Source organism: Myotis davidii, unplaced genomic scaffold (genome assembly GCF_000327345.1).
Source record: "Myotis davidii unplaced genomic scaffold, ASM32734v1 scaffold1439, whole genome shotgun sequence".
Classification (NCBI taxonomy): domain Eukaryota; kingdom Metazoa; phylum Chordata; class Mammalia; order Chiroptera; family Vespertilionidae; genus Myotis; species Myotis davidii.
The window spans coordinates 943,052-943,795 of NW_006292342.1; positions in this window are offsets into that span (position 1 = coordinate 943,052).

The window sequence follows — 744 nt, forward strand, 5'->3', positions numbered from 1 at the left end:
CGACTGGTCCAGCAGTCGACTGATTGGTTGGACACTTAGCATATTACCCTTTTATTATATAGGAGGATATGGCATAAAAGATAAAAATTGGTACATCTGTATAGGGCACTTGCCATGAATGGAGCTTTTAAGAATGGAAGTTGCTCTGGCTGACTCAGTGAGTAAGTGGTGAGTGAATATAAAAGACCTAGAAATCACACTACTGGAGACAATAAATGCTGTACACTTAGGCTACACTAAATCTATAAAAAAACACAAGATTAAATTTAAAAAATTATGTAGTCAAATGAGGCTGCTGTCAGCATAACACACATGTTGTTTTCCAGCAAACTTTTCCTCCCAGCCGAGTGGCTCTGTTGGAGTTCTGTCTCATGTACCAAAAAGGTTTCAAGTTCAAGTCCCAGTTAGTCAGAGCATGTGCTGGAGGAAACTGACTGATGTTTCTCACATCGATGTTTCTCTCCCACGAAATCAGTAGGATTTTAAAAAACCTTTTTCTTTTATAGTTAGAGTACAAGAATCAGTAACAGAGTAATTTATTATCAAGTATTATGTACTGTATATAACTGTATGTGCTGTACTTTTCTACTGTACTATAGGTTATGTACTATCCTGTAAAAGCATGTGCTTTACTTTCATATGACTGGCAAGACAGGTTGGTTTACATCATCCCCACAAACAGACTACTGTGTTGCACTGCCTTACAATGGCTGCCATCAGGCAGTAAGAATTTTTCACTTCTAT